General features: G+C 41.1%; 1 protein-coding gene across 12 annotated transcripts in view; it reads left to right on the forward strand.

Moving 5' to 3' along the window:
- Positions 1-19912, forward strand: part of ptprfa (protein tyrosine phosphatase receptor type Fa) — a gene marked incomplete in the record, with an annotated part of 430527 nt that overhangs the window by 89811 nt on the left and 320804 nt on the right. The window contains 1 exon segment of one of the 12 annotated variants that reach the window (XM_055923139.1): positions 4446-4824. 12 annotated transcript variants of the gene reach the window in all.

The following is a 19912-nucleotide window of genomic DNA, read 5'->3' on the forward strand; positions in this document are numbered from 1 at the left end:
CAATCCAGGCAACCATAGACTTGCATGAACACCTTTCACTGAACACAACCCCATGAACTCTACAAACCCCCCTATACAATACAAACACCCTAGACTAGACAAAACACACAAACATCCCCCATGTCACAACCTGACCTAACTAAAATAATAAAGAAAACAAAGATAACTAAGGCCAGGGCGTGACACAGACTTATTTGCCATTCCTTTTGACTCATCCCTCTCAACCATAAAATTAAATTCCTAATCAATCCAAGGGGATTTAACAGTTTTATATATTCTTAATGTGTGCATGCTTATTAGTAACTGGAATAAGCAATTTCATAAATGTGTCAAGTGCAGCGTCTGGTTGTTCCTCATTACACACCTCAGACCAGCAAATATTCTTGACCATATGAATTACTACAAAACCTCTTGTATGACCTGATATACACTATATTAGGCCCATCCTTTGGAACTTTGGTTTTCCTAGATATGGCTACTTTATTATGATCACTACATCCTCTCACAGGTAGACATGACAGTGATATTTATGTTCGAGCTGATAGTGCAGGGTGAACTGCACACAGTGGGCTTCCTACCAGGGCAAATCTTCTCAGTGCTAACAGCACAACTCAGGTTCATAAGCGTATGATTACTGCTGACAATCGCTGTAGGATTGACAGAGGTATTTAGGGGAGTTAGAGGGACATAAATTAGGTTACTTACATTATGACGGCCAACACACCTGGGACAATGTACATTTGCAGCAGCGATACGACAATTCAGAGACACAATGGCAGGGATTATCTGAGCAGGGCTTGGGTCACTGATATGTTATTGTCTCAATGCAGCCTTGAAATGCACGGACAGGGTCCAGGAACCAAGATGATTTGGATGGACTCCTTCCAGGACAAGAGCATCGGACAAGAGCCGCTGCTAAATGACCAAAATGTTAATGTAAAAATTCAAACTTGCAAAGAACACTGGGTAATATGTCACTGGGTAATTACAGTAATATGATGTAATTAGATTTAGTACTGTAATTAGATTACAGTAACTGGCTTGGTAAAATGTTGGTACCATAAATGGATTACAGTAACAGAAATTACAGTAATTTACTGACCAATTGCTGCCAGTAAGTTACTGTAACATTTTAAGGAAATGTTTTACAGTGCAGTATAAGGTTTTTTCTGTGCTCAGTTGAGGCACTATTTATAAGTAATCACTACCAATCTCAAGTAAACAAATGAATGCATTCTCTTTTAGTTTGGCTTGACTGAGACACATACGTGGACTCTACAGGCTGCTGTAAACAGGTTGTAAGTGGACAGCCAGAGGTTGATTCTGTGTTTAGTTGAAGCACCGCTCAGTCATAAGCAATCAGTACCATGCTCAAGAAAACACTCTCACTAGCTCCTTCAACTCAAGACAATACGCTTTGGATAAAAGTTTGCAGCATTAACTCACTTTTTCATTATTTTTCATATACATTTTGTTTCATGCTTTCTTCTTGGTGACTTGCCATTTAAGGGGCATTAGATTGCTCCCCCTGAAGAACCGGTTAAGGGTCAGACTTACCAATAAATCTGACTGCCGATAGGTACTTAGCACCTCTGCCAGAGTGTCGGTAGTTAACTTTTTGTTCTTCACGTAAAACTGTTCTACCGCCGATTTAGTTCATTTAAATCCTACAGGCCATCAGGTGGGAGTAGCTTGTTTGGCTTGTGCCTGCTGTAGCTAATGTAAGCTAACTAGCAAGATGACGGTAATGTTGTTGCTAGTTAGCTAGAATTTGAAGTAATCCCTTGTTGATACTAACCAGATGGCCACAACTACATAACTAGCTTAATTAAATCACAATGGATTCATTTTTTTAACGAAGCAGCTGCCGGTTAGCTGTCAAGTAGCTAGCAAGCTCTGTCATGCTAATTGACGATGCTAACCATTTTGCTAACATTAGCTTGCAAGCGAACTGGCACTGGCGATATGGGATAATGGAGAGTGAATTGCATTATTGCTTCATCATCTTGCTAGATAGCTAGCTTGGTAAAGCATTTAGTGTTCTGTGCATTGTGCTGCATTTACCACCCCATTCTTTTCATATGAAGTGTACACTACATGACCAAAAGTATGTGGACACCTGCTTGTCAAACATCTCGTTCCAAAATCATGGGCATTAGTATGGAGTTCGTCTCTCCTTTGCTGTTATAACAGCCTCCACTCTTCTGGAAAGGATTTCCACAAGAGGATTAGTGAGGTTGGGCACTGATGTTGGGCAGTTAGGCCTGGCTCGCAGTCGGCATTCCAATTCATCCCAAAGGTGTTCGATGGGTTTAAGGTCAGGGCTCTATGTAGGCCAGTCAAGTTCTTCCACACCGATCTCGACAAACCATTTCTGTATGGACCTCGCTTTGTGCACAGGGGCATTGTCATGCAGGAAAGGGCCTTCCCCAAACTGTTTGCTCAAAGTTGGATGCACAGAATCGTCTAGAATGCCATTGTATGCTGTAGCGTTAAGATTTCCTTTCACTGGAACTAAGGAGCTTAGCCCAAACCATGAAAAACAGCCACATACCATTATTCCTCCTCCACCAAACTTTACAGTTGGCACTATGCATATGGGCAGGTAGCATCCGTCGTGCTGCCAGATGATTAAGCGTGATTCATCACTCCAGAGAATGTGTTTCCACTGCTACAGAGTCAAATGGAGGTGAGTTTACACCACTCCAGCCGACGCTTGGCATTGCACATTGGTCATTTTAAGCTTGTGTATGGCTGCTCGGTCATGGAAACCCATTTCATGAAGCTCCTGACAAACAGCCTGCGTTGCCTTGCTTCCAGAGACACTTTTGAACTCAGTATTGAGTGTTGCAACCAAAGAAAGACAATTTTTAGGTGCTTTAGCATTAGGCGGTCACATTCATTGAGCTTGTGTGGCCTACTAATTCATCACTGAGCCGTTGTTGCTGCTAGATGTTTCCACTTCACAAAAACAGCACTTACAGTTGACCGGGGCAGTTCTAGCAGGGCAGAAATTTGACGAACTTACTTGTTGGAAAGGTGGCATCCTATGACAGTGCCACGTTGAAAGTCACTGAGCTTTCAGTAAGGCCATTCTATTGGCAATGTTTGTCTATGGAGATTGCATGGCATTGTGCTCGATTTTATACACCTGTCAGCAACGGGTGTGGCAGAAATAGCCAAATCCACTAATTTCAATGGGTTTCCACATACGTTTGTATATAGTGTATGTGACTGCCTACAATAGCTAGCTAACTTATGACCAGGTGTAGATTATCAAACAGAAACCTAATAAAACAAAAACGTATTTAAGCACAAAACGCCTTAGCTAGATGTAAAAGATGTAAAGACTTGTTCTAGAAAAAAAGCTCTATTCTCCACATAGTTGGCAGGTCTAGCTACATTTTCCAGTTAAATTAACACTCAAAACTTAATACAAGTCACATTGCTATTTATTTTTTGTACTTTCAACTGGAGTATAAAAATCGAAATGCCCCAACAGTTTGCTTTATTGGGTTCTTTAATTTAATAAAATATGTAAATTCATGTAATGCTCCAGCCGGATATCCCAGTCTTCCATCCCTTGGAGCAAGATGGAAAGGAAAGAGAGAGAGGAGATCCATCATGAGTCCAGTACATCAAGAGTTTTATTCTAATAGTAGGGGGTGGATTACACCAGGAAAAGGAACCTCTTTTTCCATTTTTCTTGTCACTTCTGTAGGCTCCCCCACGTGGAGGTTCGTGCTCTCTGATTGGCTCAAAGTCAAGACCTCAACCACTGAAGAGCATTGCGATTCTACAAGTAGACACGGAAGATTTGTCTGTACCAGGTTGGTACACTGTAGGGAAGTATTTTGTTCTAGCAAGAGGGAATGGCCTCCTGCTGTGCTAAGTACCTACGATAGTCAGATTTCTCGGTGTGTCTGTACCATTATGTGAATGGTTTTTACTGTAGCTCTATTCTATTTTTTCAGACAGGTTGAGTTTAAACTGAAAATCAATGAGTGTTCTTTTTAAACTCCTTCACCTCACAAACAGGATTAGCATTCCAGCTGGTTAGAGAGAGTCAGTCTGCATGTTTTCAGGCAAATAACGACTTCTACATACTCAAGACATGGTTTGCTAAACCCCCACCCCACCCAACCCAACCCCACCCCACCCAACCCAACCCCTCTGTCTCTCTGTCTTCTCGGCCGCTCAGTGCCAGGTTAGGTGGGAGAGAGGTGGAGGAGTCTCGTTCTACCTGTGTAAAATCAAACCTGCAACAAACCCTCCCATTGGCTCAGACCCCTGAAAACACCTCCCCAAAACCCTGGCTTGAAACTCAACACCTGTGACGTCACAGTATAGCATTGGCGGTGGCTTTGCTGGCCTGTTCAGAACTCTGTGGGTATTCATTGGAGAGTGTCCCAGGAGAGATCGAGCTCCAGTGACCCCAGCAAGGCTCCCACACTGTTGGTAGGATTCAGTGGAATCTTTACAGACGGTGGCCATTTCACACAGCACAGTAAGGAGAGGGCCAGGCAGCTCGAAGCAAAGGAGTAAAGACACAACCAGAGACTACTTAGCAGCCAACCTGAAATGCTGCAACCTTCCTTCTTTCCCAGTTTCTTTCCCTCCACCTGTAGTGGCTAGTCCCCACCACCCTGGGCTCTCTCTCTCTCTCTCTGACTTCAAACTGTCTGAGGTTTTGTGCTAAAGGACTAAAGGATATTGAGTAGAATCTTGTATGTATTTTTGAGGAATGACAGCAGTTTCAAAGACAAGTTTTATTTCCTGAGGAGTTTCCTTTATTGTGTATTTTTCATTTGGACCTTGACATGGGTAAGTGTGGCTCTTTACTGCATTTATTTTGTTGTTCTGAAAATGTGTTATATAGCAGAAGTGGTCAAGTGCAAAGAATTTGAAGGAAAGTTGGTATTGGATGAATTTATATTTTGGTGATTAAAGCGATTCTCAGTTTTCTAGGTGTTATTTTATCTAGAGACAGATTTGTCTGTCTGGTCTTGTTAGAATTGCAAATTCTGACTTCAACTGTTTCTGTCTGTTAACAAAGTAACCCCATCTGGTCAAAGTAAACACACGTACAAACACACAAAGCAGTCACAGAGCGTTGACTAAATACTAGCGCCTCTAATAGTTGTCCTCTGGCCAATCTTTACCCTGAGATACCTGAACTAAGGTGAGACTAAGTTGCCAAGTTGAGAGTTTGTGTGTGAGCATGTACATTCAAGGGGCCTGTGTGTGTTCTCCACAAGTCCCCATCTTCCACGGTAATATTAGCATACTTCACCCAAAACCAGCATCTATACTATCCCTGTAGTTTTTAAAATAACAACCTCTGTTTTAGAGAGAAAGTTTTATTTGTTTCGCAACTTGGCGTTAATGCAGTAGATATAGATTCAAGAGGTTAAATAAAGCAACTGTAATTCAACTTTTTATTGTGCCTGCCTGCTTGGGGAAATCAAAATATATTATTCTGAAGATAAGGAATGAAAGCATAATTTTTTGGTGAATGTTCCGCATGAAAGATAGTATACAGTCTGTGGCTTAATGAGAACATTCATTTGTTTTCAAAAGGGATATACACTACCATTCAGAAGTTTGGGGTCACTTAGAAATAGGAGCTAGCAAGAGGACAAATACATTAGAGAGTCTAGTTCGATAAACAGATTCCTCACAAGTCCTCAACTGACAGCTTCATTAAATAGTACCCGCAAAACACCAGTCTCAACGTCAACAGTAAAGAGGCGACTCCGGGATGCTGGCCTTCTAGGCAGAGTTCCTCTGTCCATTGTCTGTGTTTTTTTTGCCCATCTTAATCTTTTCTTTTTATTGGCCAGTCTGAGATATGGCTTTTTCTTTTCAACTCTGCCTAGAAGGCCAGCATCCCAGAGTCGCCTCTTCACTGTTGACGTTGAGGACACTCTAATGTACTTGTCCTCTTGCTCCGTTGTGCACCGGGGGCCTCCCACACCTCTTTCTATTCTGGTTAGAGCCAGTTTGCGCTCTTCTGTGAAGGGAGTAGTACACAGTGTTGTATGAGATCTTTAGTTTCTTGACAATTTCTCGCATGGAATAGCCTTCATTTCTCGGAACAAGAATAGACTGACGAGTTTCAGAAGAAAGTTCTTTGTTTCTGGCTATTTTGAGCCTGTAATGGAAGCCACAAATGCTGATGCTCCAGATACTCTAAAGAAGGCCAGTTTTATTGCTTCTTCAAATCAGCACAACAGTTTTAAGCTTTGCTAACATAATTGTAAAAGGGTTTTCTAATGATCAATTAGCCTTTTTAAATGATGAACTTAGATTAGCTAAAACAACGTGCCATTTCATTCAAAATAAGGACATTTCTAAGTGACCCCAAACGTTTTAAATGTAGTGTAATAGTCAAATGAAACAAAGAAAATAGGCTAGTTTCTATGAACTAGTGAACCCGTTCTTCTTTCATTGATAATACACTCCATCAGATAGACATGTATTTGGGTGAAAAGGTCGTTTCCTTGAACAAGCTGTCTTTTACTTTGTTCACCAGAGAACTGGTAGCTTCTCAAGGGAGAGATTGCATTTCAGCAGCTAGGCATACGGTTATATCCCAAATGGCACCCTATTTCCTATGTAGTGCACATCTTTTGACAAGGGCCCATATGGAATAGGATGCCATTTGGGGCACAACCTACGTCCTCAACCAGCCTATTGTAAGCAGGCTAATTCAACAGTCCCTCTCTACAGTCTGTTAGTCTTTTATTTAGAGAAGTCACCATTTACCTCTCGGTGGCCTATATGTTGCGATACCTCACTCTGGGGCCGCGTCACAGCCAGCTAGCTCCTATTCATAATAACACAGTCTGTGTGTGTGTGTGCAGGTGACCCCTAGCTAACAGAGGAAAAATCTCTACGGGTCCATACAGGCAGTGAACAAATTCCAGTAGTGAGCAGTTCTGGACACAAATTGGTGCGCCTGGCCCCTACTACCATACCCTGTTCAGCCCCTGAGCCCCCCGTCTGCCTGTGTCATCCACCCTGGCCCCCAGCCTGGTGCCATACAGCAGGAATCTGAGAGCAGGCTTTGCTATGCTCACGGCAGGTTAATTGCGTTGCAGATTCCTCCACTAATGGAGCTAATCCCTGTAAAACAACACATTTCACATTTGAGGAGGCTATGTTCGTGTTCTAGTATGCAGGTTAGGATTTTTCATCATGAATCTTGGTTCTGAATGCAGCTCTGCACAGTGGTCATTAAATCTGATTTTAACCCTAACACTAACCTTAACAATAGTTTTAACCTCATGCTAACCCTAGTGCCTAACCCTTTCCTTTCTTCAGGATTGGTGGGTCCCCTGGGGACGGTTGAGGTAACATAGGCTAAAGCGATTAGCATGAGGTTGTAAGTAACAAGAACATCTCCCAGGACATAGACATATCTGATATTGTCAGAAAGCTTACATGCTTGTTAATCTAACTGCACTGTCCAATTTACAGTAGCTATTACAGTGAAATAATGCCATGCTATTGTTTGAGGAGTGCATCATTTTGAACATGAAAAGTTATAAATAAAAAATTAGGTGCATTTGGGCTGTCTTGATACAACATTTTTAACAGAAATGTAATGGTTCATTGGATCAGATTAAAACTTTGCCCATGCACTGCTGCCATCTAGTGGCCAATATCTACATTTCACCTGGGCTGGAATAATACATTATGACCTTTCTCTTGCATTTCAAAGATGATGGTACAAAAATAATACAAAGATACGTTCTTTTTTCTTTTCTTTTCTTTGTATTATCTTTTACCAGATCTAATATGTTATATTCTCCTACATGTCACGTAGAGAGAGACACATTTATGGAAAGACACTCGTGACTTACACACAAAGAATATACATGCACACAAAGACATACAAGCAAGAACGTACATGCACGCACAGACACAGGTTGTAGCCTGGGGTTTAAGTGTAACGGTTTACCATAGTTTGATGTGGATCAACCAAAGTTTCTCTGTGACACTAGTAATTTGGTTTTCTTATGAAGGCAGTCTTTCTGTTTATGTCTCTGCTCTTTGAAGTGGGGATTCAAAGGCCTCTCCCTCCAACCATAAGCTTTTGAAGAAGATTTCAAAATAGATGGGATTTAATCACCATTTGATTATCAAGCCTTCACTATTTATGATAGTGACTGTCTGTGGATGAGTCCCAAATAACATCCAACACAAAAATTGTGTAGTGCTTCAAAAATAGTGCACTATGCAGGGAATGCCATTTTCAAAAAATGAATCTATTGCTAGTCTTGTCTGAAATGGGAGCCGCCCATCTGGCAGTTGGACACACCAATTAGGCTTGATCCGGCTCATGCTTGTCAAAGTTTTTCCTAAACCAGTGTTCATCCCCATTCTGAACCACAAAGTAACCTATAAGGCAATGAACACGTGAGGCTATAGAGTGCCTGTATGAGCAGGGGCTCTTTTGTGGTCGAGGCTCTCTAAACCTTCTCAACTCATTTACCTAAAACAATATTTTTTCTCTCCCATGTCTTGACCATGTTATTGATATGGAGGTTTGTGTCAGTGTACCGGGAAGCCTCTCCAACAAGTCTCCCTTCTTCTTCATTTTCTCTTCACGTCTATTGGCCTGCTCAGGTAGCTCAGCAACGGGAGAAACCATGAAGTGTCTTGGAAATGGTATAAGGAGATGTGAAGGCCCAACCTGGGGGTGGCCCTTCCTGGTGGTATCCCCCCCAAATGGCACCCCATTCCCTTTATAGTACACTACTTTTGACCAGGGCCCATAGGGTAGTGCACTAAAAAGAGAGTAGGGGGCCATTTGGGACAAATTATAGGCTCCATCCAGAGAGCAACAGACAGGCTGAGGATTCCTGTCCAGACACGCCATGTGAATGCAGAGAGAGCTGGCTGTGATGACTGTGTCCTAAGAGAAAACAGCCATACTCCATGTTATATGTTCACTTCACAAGCCTAGCAGTTAGCACAATGTAACAATAAAATTGAGGTATTGTAAGGGGGATGGGTTCTTTAAGTATGTTTCATCATTCATGTACAGTACAGTGGTTCTTCCTTTAAAAGTTTTCAGCTTATGCTGCGAACATTTGTGGTAGATGGTGGCAGATTGTGGTAAATTGTGTCATTCTGGCAACAATGGCTGACACTTAAATAATGTACCATAGAATTCTGCGGCACCCCGCAAGCTGTGCTGCAGTACCCCGCAGCTTTTAAAGGAAGAACCACTGTATTTTTGTGATTCATCTATGATTCTTGTATGAGACATGCATGACACGTGTCGTGAAAACTTTCTCTGCCTTTTCTCACAGTTTATCAAATTATACATTTAGGCAATGCATGAAGGCTAATTAGGCTACATTTTACTATTATTGATAGCTAGCTAGCTACATTGAAGCAGAGCAGAATCACAGTGGTATGCAGTGCCTTCAGGAAATATTCATACCCCTTGACTTATTCCACATTTAGTTGTGTTACAGCCTGAATTCAAAAATGGATTACATTTTTGTCTCACCCATCTACACAAAATACCCCATAATGACAAAGTGAGAACATATTTTTTGACATCTTTGCAAACTTATTGAAAATGAAATACAGAAATATATAATTTACGTCAGTGGAGGCCCCTGAGGCCAGACGGCTCATAATAATGGCCGGAATGTAGTGAATGAAATGGTATCAAACCATTTTTTTTGGTGCGGGGGTGGTTATGTGTTTGATACCATTTAATTTATTCCATTCCAGCAATCTAAGAGCTTTGAACACCTGGAATGTACAATATTTGTGACTCACCACCTGGATTTGGTCGTATGTAGCAACATTTGAAATTGTGTTTTTTACATTGGATAAAAGTAGACACTACAAAATAGTATATCATACACTAAATATGAGGAACAATGGAAAAATAATTCTGCTTGGAAAATTGATAAACTTGTAAACTAACTTTTGAGAAAATGGCCTTTGAATGTTTTGGTATCTAATGAAGAGCTCTTCTACACCCATTCAGCATCGTTCCCCCCCTCTTAAGCTTTTGCCCCACACATCTCGTTTCACTGTCGGAGCATTCAGAGCGCACAGTTGACGCTCTGGCCGATGATTTGTTTACCTCTCGATAACAATAAAACAGCCTAACCAGCTCTGCTGGCAACAATTTCATTACGCTTTTTTGCCAATGTTTACTGACACCGACATATTCAATGAGTGTTGTACACTTTAGCTTAAGACATGTAGCTAGCTAGCTACATAAACAATGAACCTAGCTAGGTAAACAACGTGTAAGATTATACACTATGTAACATTAGCTAGCGAGCCAGCCAGCTAACATTAGCTAGTTAAACAACAATGAACATAGTGCCAAATCATGTCGTTTCTACCCTGCATGAATCTGCTGGGAGCTAACCAACCAGGTTCAATGTTAGCTAGCTAATATTAGGATCTAACTAGCAAAGCAAATGGCTCTGGGATATAAATAATATCTTCATACACGTAACATTAGTAAGGGAGCCAGCCAGCTAACGTTAGCTAGCTACCTAACAGTACACTTTAGCTTGAAATGAGACCACTTTCCGTCAAAATTAGATATGTGTAATATCTGAAAATATTTCTAGCTAGAACAGCTTGATGGACGTGTTTCTCTGTCATGGATGCCATGCCACTGTTGCCCTTAGTTTGAAAATGTAATCCGGAGACAGGTGTTTTCTCCATCTCTTTAGCTATCTTACTCTAATTCCACTGATTCCAAAACTCAATCCTCCAGAAAGTGGAGAACAACACACAGAAAGTGGAGAATAACACTTATGCAGCTCCACTACATGATACATTTAAGAAAAATAGCTGAGTTCGACAGGATTACCAATACAGACTGACCAGCTCAAATAGACAGAAACCTGCTATATGGCAAACCAATCCAAACTCCTCTCTCTGCATGTCCACCCCACTCATTATCTTTGCCAAGCACTGCTAGTGGGAAGGTTACTGACTTTTTCTGTGGCTTAACCAACAAGGCTTGTTATTAAACAATTGTATTTACAGATGGCATACACGTAGGTTATAAAGGCACATGAAAGTTCAAATGTTACAGAAAACATTTGACCAAAAAACACATTTTGATAAAAAAAAACATTCAAATAGCTCATCTGTGAAGTCGTTAATTGTGACATATGCCTAGTTTCCTGAAATGGGGATCAGTGTCGTCGTTGTCCACCCCCCCGTGGGACAGTTGAGCTAACGTAGGCTAATGTGATTAGCATGAGGTTGTAAGTAACAAGAACATTTCCCTGGATATAGACATACCTGATACAGTGGCTTGCGAAAGTATTCACCCCCCTTGGCATTTTTCCTATTTTGTTGGCTTACAACCTGGAATTAAAATAGTTTTTGGGGGTTTGTTTCATTTGATTTACACAACATGCCAACCAATTTGAAGATGCAAAATATATTTTATTGTGAAACAAACAAGAAATAAAACTAAAAACAGAACACTTGAGTGTGCATAACTATTCACCCCCCCCCCCCCAAAGTCAATACCTTTTAGAGCACCCTTTTGTAGCAATTACAGCTGCAAGTCTCTTGGGGTATGTCTCTATAAACTGGGTACATCTAGCCACTGGGATTTTTGCCCATTTTTCAAGGCAAAACTGCTCCAGCTCCTTCAAGTTGGAATGGGTTCCGCTGGTGTACAGCAGTCTTTAAGTCTTACCACAGATTCTTAATTGGATTGAGGTCTGAGCTTTGACTAGGCCATTCCAATACATTTAAATGTTTACCCTTAAACCACTCAAGTGTTGCTTTAGCAGTATGCTTAGGGTCATTGTCCTGTTGGAAGGTCAACCTCCATCCCAGTCTCAAATCTATGGAAGACTGAAACAGAATTTCCCTGTATTTAGCACCATCCATCATTCCTTCAATTCTGACCAGCTTCCCAGTCCCTGCAGATGAAAAATGATGGTGTTCTCGGGGTGATGGGAGGTGTTGGGTTTGCGCCAGACATAGCATTTTCCTTGATGGCCAAAAAGCGCAAATTTAGTCTCATCTGACCAGTCTACCTTCTTCCATATGTTTGGGGAGTTTCCCACATGCCTTTTGGTGAACACCAAAAGCATTTGCTTATTTTTTTCTTCAAGCAATGTTTTTTTTGTTCAAGCAATGTTTTTTTTTTGACCACTCTTCCGTAAAGCCCAGCTCTGTGGAGTCTATGGCTTAAAGTGGTCCTATTGACAGATACTCCAATCTCCGCTGTGGAGCTTTGCAGCTCCTTCAGGGTTATCTTTTGTCTCTTTGTTGCCTCTCTGATTAATGCCTTCCTTGCCTGGTCCGTGAGTTTTGGTGGGCGGCCCTCTCTTGGTAGGTTTGTTGTGGTACCATATTCTTTCCATTTTTTAATAATGGATTTAATGGGGCTCTGTGGGATGTTCAAAGTTTCTGATATTTTTTTGTAACCCAACCCTGATCTGTACTTCTCCACAACTTTGTTTCTGACCTGTTTGGAGAGCACCTTGGTCTTCATGGTGCCACTTGTTTGGTGGTGTCCCTTGCTTAGTGGTGTTGCAGACTCTGGGGCCTTTCAGAACAGGTGTATATATACTGAGATCATGTGGCAGGTCATGTGACACTTAGATTGCACACAGGTGGACTTTATTTAACTAATTATGTGACTTCTGAAGATGATTGGTTCCACGAGATCTTATTTTGGGGCTTCATAGCAAAGGTGGTGAATTCATATGCACGCGTCACTTTTCTGTTTAGATTTTTTTAACCAAGTTATTTTATTTTTTTCACTTCACCAATCTGGACTATTTTGTTTGTGTCAATTACATGATATCCAATTAAAAATCAATTTTAAATTACAGGTTGTAATATAACAAAATAGGAAAAATGCAAAGGGGATGAATTATTTTCCAAGCCACAGTGTGCTTGACAATCTCTGCCTCAGTATAGCATGATCAACTGTATCAAAAGTCTTAGAGAGATCAATAAAAAGTTAGACACAGTGCTGTTTTTTGTCAAGGGCTTCAGTGATGTCATTTAAAAGCTTCATGGCTGCTGCAATTGTGCTATGCTTCTTCCTGAAATCCGATTGGAACATGGATAAAGTAGAGTTACTACATAGAAACTATTTTAGCTGTTCACTAGGGTTTCAAGTTTTTCCCCCAGGGGTGACAGCTTTGAGATTGGCCTAGAATTATTTAAAAGAGTTGGATCTCACCCTTTTAAATGTGGTAGGACAAATGCTGACTTCCAGATCCTTGGAATTTCATTACATTCCAGGGTTAGATTGAATAGATATGTAAGTGGTTCAGCTATGAAATCAGCTGCCAGTTTTACAAATCAGGGATCATGAAGTTCAGCACCTGAAGGCTTTCTCTGATCTAAGGATTTCAGGGCTTTATGTACCTCCTGCAGAATGGCAAAAAGCTAAAAGTTTGACCAGCTCTCACCGGTTTATCCACACAGGGTTGTACAGAGACAGTGAATACTCAAACAGCCTACCAGATGATACAAAGTGCTCATTGAAACAATTCAACATTTCAGTTTTGTCATATACAGCAATAGTCCTTCAATACACATGACGGTAATTCATTAACATTACTGTTACCAGACATAGACTTAAAAGCCTTCCAAAACTTTCTAGGGTCATTCAGGTTATCAGCAGGTATATCTCTCTGGTCACCCCCAAAATCTTCCTTTGGCCACCTCTCCTTCTAGTTCTCTGCTGCCAATGACTGGAACGAACTACAAAAATCTCTGAAACTGGAAACACTTATCTCCCTCACTAGCTTTAAGCACCAGCTGTCAGAGCAGCTCACAGATTACTACACCTGTACATAGCCTATCTATAATTTAGCCCAAACAACTACCTCTCCCCCTACTGTATTTATTTAGTTATTTATTTTGCTCCTTTGCACCCCATTATTTCTATCTCTACTTTGCACATTCTTCCACTGCAAATCTACCATTCCAGTGTTTTACTTGCTATAATGTATTTACTTCGCCACCATGGCCTTTTTTTTGCCTTTACCTCCCTTATCTCACCTCACTTGCTCACATTGTATATATACTTATTTTTCTACTGTATTATTGACTGTATGTTTGTTTTACTCCATGTGTAACTCTGTGTTGTTGTATGTGTCGAACTGCTTTGCTTTATCTTGGCCAGGTCGCAATTGTAAATGAGAACTTGCTCTCAACTTGCCTACCTGGTTAAATAAAGGTGAAATAAATCAATCAGTGGTAACATACATCAAATATTCCTGATAAGAATACTTGTTTCGTAGCTGCCTAAAAAGAAGCAAATCAGCATTAGAACAGGATTTCCTTGCCTTAGCTCAGGCTAGATTATGTTTGTGAATAATACAAGACAGCTTGTAACTTTGGACCTGCGGAATGGAGCGTGTTTGTTTACTATTTGGAAAATAACATGATGAAAGAATTTCCAGGCAGTTTCAAAATAGGAATAAACTGAATCTTTCTCCAGTCAAAATAAAACTAATCTTGAAAGAAAGCCTGCTCATTAACACTATTACAATTTCTCTTATGAATAAAGTTTGGGATTGTCTTAGGGACCTTTGTATTTCTAACAGCAACAACAGCACAATGGTCACATTGTGCACATTGTGCACATCATAACAGAAAACACCAACCACAGAATATTTATGTGGAACATTTGTCAATATCAAATCAATCAGGGTAGATTTCTCTGGACATTTGAGATTTGGACGGGTGGTTGAGTTAACAACTGGGTAAGATTCATAAATGACAATACATTTTAAAATCATCAGACACCGACTTTAACCAACACCTACTGAGATCACCAATCAAGATCATTTCACTATAAAGAAGTTTAGACATAAGGTGCATCAGAGAAGAAAATGCATTATGAGAGCAGAGGGGGATCTATAACAGCCAATCACAGTTATAGAGAGACCCTTTGAAACCTCAAGATTCAAAGCAGAAATTCCAACTGTTTACAAATAGTTTCAGACTTGCCACACTTACAAAGAATTTAGTATTTACATATATAGCCACACCCCCACCTTTCTATATACACCCCCACCCCCACCCCCACTCGGTCAGTGCGATACACATTGTAACCATTTATACAAATATCCTTATCAAGAACAGACTGGCTGAGGTTTCAGAAAACACAATTACATCAGCATCAGTTGATTTAGGCTGCGTACATTTAAATGAAAAATACCAAGACCGGGTTTTAAATCAAAGGGGGTTTGGAGACACTGCATATCAGGGCCAGAGTTACAGTAGGTTTCACGTTACCTGATATCAACAAAAGAAGAATAACTTGGCGCCTCTGTTTAATAACCTTGAGCAGCTTCTCTTTTTTAATAAGAGACCTACTGCAAGCAAATTCTACAAGTGAGTTATCCAGACAATACAAGACAGTCATTTAAAACCATTAAACTTTGGTAGTGACACATTCTTACTGTTCACATCATGACACAAATGCAGTGAGTTACTGATAAAATTACAAAGTACCTAACAGTGTAGCATAGGAAGACAGATTGTGTCTTTGATCGGGAGAAGATGAGTGGTATATCAAGATCGGGGTCTCTCTGGTCTGTCGGTAAAATGGAGAGTGGAGTGACGACTTGCACCCCACTCGACCCCCCTTGATTCCAGAGCCAGAGGTGACAGGGGCCTGTCACCAGCCCGACACGACCCAGAAGCCACCTCTTCACAGCCTGACATTGGGCCGAGGATGTTGTGTCAAAGCCGGCAACAAACAAATAGTCACAGCCAATACTGTCATCTGGTACCAACATATTCATGTGTGTGTGAAGAAGTGGCGGCTGGTGGGAGAAGCTATAGGAGGACACGCTCATTGTAATGGCTGGAATGGAATTAACGGCACCGAGTCAAGCATGTGGTTTCCATATGATTGATGCGTTTGATACCTTTCTATTTATTCCATTCCAGCCGTTACAATGACTGTCCTCCTATAGCTCCTCCCATCAGCCTCCTCTGGTGTGAAGGCAGAAAAGACAGGATGATAATCCATGATCATAGGGTAGGGAAGAGCCTGACAAAAGCAGCACTTTGAGTCTTAAAAAGCTCCTGGTCATGTGGGGTTCTTGACACGGCATTTACAAATATTCCTAATCCTTCAAAGACTATAAATGAATGAATGCAAAAATCATGTCTCTGTCAATAGCAAACACAGTCATCGTGGGTGGTACTGGTAACTCTAAAATTCACTCGAAAGACACCCTGGGAATTATGCAATAAGGCTTAAAACCCTACAGTAGGGCTATTCAATCATGGTCCTGTAGGGCCGAAACAATTCTCATTTGGGATTTTGTTAATGGTTCTTCAAAGAACAATCCCATTTATGGATCTACAGAGACCCTAAAATGGTTCCCTATGGCAGGGGTGTCAAACTCATTCCATAGAGAGCCTAGTGTCTGTAGGTTTTTTTCCCTTTTCAATTAAGACCTAGACAGCCAGGTGAAAAGAGTTCTTTACTAATTAGTGACCTTAATTTATCAATCAAGTACAAGTGTGGAGCAAAAACCTGCAGACACTCAGCCCTCTGTGGCATGAGTATGACACTTGCCCTATAGCATCGCTCTCAAGAACCTGATTTGGTTCCAACTTGCACCTTTATGTTTAAGACTGTGGGAAAGTCCTAAATGTAGTGAGAGGTTGGCAGTTAAGGGGAGGCTTCCTCATTCTTCTCCTTTGACTCCTCTTTCAACCGTGTCTCTTTCTCTCTCCCTCTTTCCTTGCCTAGTTAAATAACGGTTAAATAAAAAATAAATCCCTGCAGTGTGAGAGGAGCAGCAGCAGTGATATCGTGACAGACATCTTAACCTGGCCAGCCTGACTGCCTGGCAGGGAGGCAGGGATGATACCGACCTATCTCCCCCACCACTCTCCAGCAGATACATTATACTTTTAACACAGCCAGTCAGGCAGGCAGGAAGGGAAGCAGGCAGAATACAGACCCCCACACTGTACCGCAGAAACAATATCCTTACAGTCAGAGATGTCTGTTGTCTGGATCTCTCTGGCCCTGAATGTGGCATGAAGGATAATTATGCTATAGCTTGTGGTTACAGTAGAGGCTCTTCAAAGACATAGAGCAGCTAATTGCTGACTGTTGTCAACAGACATTTTAATAGAAACCATCTTGAGGGTCCTCCTCTTTCTGTAATTAAGTCATATCTGTGTCCCAAATCACACCCTGTTTTTCTATACAGTGCAATACTTTTCACCAGAGGCCTTTGGGCCCTGGCCAAAAGTAGTGAACTAAATAGGGAATAGGTTGCAGATATGACTTAATTACAGAGCGGAGAGGACCCTCAAGATGGTTTCTATTCAAATGTCTGTTGACAACAATCAGCAATTAGCAGCTCAATGTCTTTGAAGAGCCTGCATTATAATCTCAAGCTATAACATAATTCTCCTTCATGCCATGGTGGAAAGTCTTCCCAATAACAATATAGAGGTCCTCATCATGAGCAAATCAAACAAACTGCATAATTACAATCCAAGCAGAGGAATTGGTCTTGATGCACATAGTTTGAAGATATTGGTTTTTGAGATTTACCTCGTTTAGGAAAATCATTAAAGCAAATTCGATGCGGATGTGATTTTACCCAGGAAAGCCATGCAAACTGTTGGAGATCTACGCCAGCCTCACTACTACTCCCTGCACATACTATAGGGCAGCCACCCAGTGTCAGTATGGATTAACCAAGAGAGAGAGGAGAGAGAAAGAGAGCAGGGAGGGGTATGGGTCTCAAATCCACTCCTGTAGAGCTTAATAGTAGTGCTCTCTCTCTGTGCTACAGTATGCTGATGAGCTCCTCAATACTAGCCCCTGCCATCACTATGAGCAGGGTTGGGGAGTAACGGATTACATGTAATCTGTTATATGTAAGGTATTACAAAAAAACTAACTGTAATCCGTTTCGTTACCAGCAAAAATATTGAAATCATAATAGAGATACTTTCAAAAAACTAGATGATTACTTCCAGGATTACTTTGAAATTCAGAAAGGATGTTAGCAAAAACAAATCTTTGAAGCTTCTCTGTTTAATCAATTGACATTCAAATCAGCATTGGAAAAGGCGCAAGTTTAAATTTGTTCAACGAAAGCGAGTCTGACCAAAATTCAGAGACCACTATGATGACACTCCAAATGTGTTTGATGGATCGCGGGAAAAAGGCAGGAATAGGCTTTTGTAGGCTACAGTCCAAGCTATGTCTTCCAATGGTGCGACTGCATTCAAAGATAATGTAGTGAGGTGCGTACTGGCGGCAGAGAAGTCAGGCGCAGGAGAGCGAAAACTGATTTACAACGGTGTCGTTCAATATCCATAAACCACCGTCAACAGAACAATACAATAAATGGGTCAAACAAAACCCGGTAAATACCAGCATACTGTGCATAAGCACTACAAGAAACAATTACCGACAAGGACATGGGGGGGAGAACAGTGTTAAATACACAACGTGTAATTGATGGAATTGGAAGCAGGTGTGATGGAAGACAAGACAAAACCAATGGAAAATGAAAAGTGGATCAGCGATGGCTAAAAGGTCGGTGTCTTCGAGCGCCGCCCGAACAAGGAAAGGGACCAACTTCGGCGGAAGTCGTGACAGATAATCCAATTTAGAAATGCTTGGAGGTAAGTATGACAGCAGTGGTGTAGTCTACGGCGATACAGATATCACTTATTATTGATATCTACAGTGCCTTGCAAAATAATTCATCCCCCTTTGCGTTTTTCCTATTTTGCCGCATTACAACCTATAATTTAAATATATTTTATTTGGATTTCATGTAATGGACATACACAAAGTAGTCCAAATTGGTGAAGTGAAATGAAAAAAATAACTTGTTTCAAAAAAATATAAAAAATGGAAAGGTGGTGCGTTCATATGTATTCACCTCCTTTTCTATGAAGCCCCTAAGTAAGATCTGGTGCAACCAATTACCTTCAGAAGTAACATAATTAGTGAAATAAAGTATACATGTGTTGAAATCTAAGTGTCACATGATCTGTCACATGATCTCAGTATTTATACACCTGTTCTGAAAGGCCTCAGAGTCTGCAACACCACTAAGCAAGGGGTACCACCAAGAAAGCGGCACCATGAAGACCAAGGCGCTCTCCAAACAGGTCAGAAACAAAGTTGTGGAGAAGTACAGATCAGGGTTGGGTTATTAAAAAAATATCTGAAACTTTGTACATCCCACTGAGCACCAAAAAATCCATTACTAAAACATTGAAAGAATATGGCACCACAAGAAATCTGCCAAGAGAGGGTCTCCCACCAAAACTCACGGAGGGCATTAATCAGAGAGGCAACAAAGAGACCAAATATAACCCTGAAGGAGCTGCAAAACTCCACAGTGGAGATTGGAGTATCTGTCCAATGGGCCACTTTAAGCCATACACTCCACAGAGCTGGGCTTTACGAAAGAGTGGCCAGAAAAAAAGCAATTGCTTTAAGAAAAAAAACAAGCAAACACGTTTGGTGTTCGCAAAAAGGTATGTGGAAGACTCCCCAAAAATATGGAAGAAGGTACTCTGGTCAGATGAGACTAGAATTGCGCTTTTGGCCATCAAGGAAAACGCTATGTCTGGCGCAAACCCACAGCCTCTCATCACCCCCGAGAATACCATCCCCACAGTGAAGCATGGTGGTGGCAGCATCATGTTGTGGGGATGTTTTTCATCTGCAGGGACTGGGAAACTGGTCAGAATTGAAGGAATGATGGATGACGCTAAATACAGGGAAATTCTGTTTCAGTTTTCCAGAGATTTGAAACTGGGACGGAGGTTGACCTTCCAGCAGGACAATGACCCTTAGCATACTGCTAAAGCAACACCCAAGTGGTTTAAGGGGAAACATTTAAATGTCTTGGAATGG

Source organism: Salvelinus fontinalis, chromosome 5, assembly GCF_029448725.1.
Source record: "Salvelinus fontinalis isolate EN_2023a chromosome 5, ASM2944872v1, whole genome shotgun sequence".
Classification (NCBI taxonomy): domain Eukaryota; kingdom Metazoa; phylum Chordata; class Actinopteri; order Salmoniformes; family Salmonidae; genus Salvelinus; species Salvelinus fontinalis.